Source organism: Oncorhynchus kisutch, unplaced genomic scaffold (assembly GCF_002021735.2).
Source record: "Oncorhynchus kisutch isolate 150728-3 unplaced genomic scaffold, Okis_V2 scaffold3993, whole genome shotgun sequence".
NCBI classification, from domain to species: Eukaryota; Metazoa; Chordata; class Actinopteri; order Salmoniformes; family Salmonidae; genus Oncorhynchus; species Oncorhynchus kisutch.
Window position 1 is genome coordinate 7,980 of NW_022265938.1, and position 360 is coordinate 8,339.

Consider the following 360-nt stretch of genomic DNA (forward strand, 5'->3'; position numbering starts at 1 on the left):
TGCCTCTAACCGCTAGGCTACCTGCCTCTAACCGCTAGGCTACCCCGCCTCTAACCGCTAGGCTACCCTGCCTCTAACCGCTAGGCTACCCTGCCTCTAACCGCTAGGCTACCCTGCCTCTAACCACTAGGCTACCCTGCCTCTAACCACTAGGCTACCCTGCCTCTAACCACTAGGCTACCCTGCCTCTAACCACTAGGCTACCTGCCTCTAACCACTAGGCTACCTGCCTCTAACCACTAGGCTACACTGCCTCCCCATCTAACATTATACCTTTGTGTAAAAGGTTAGTCCATAAACAACCTGGGATATATTATTATTATTATATTTCATGTGTAATTACAGGAACACAAGTGAAGA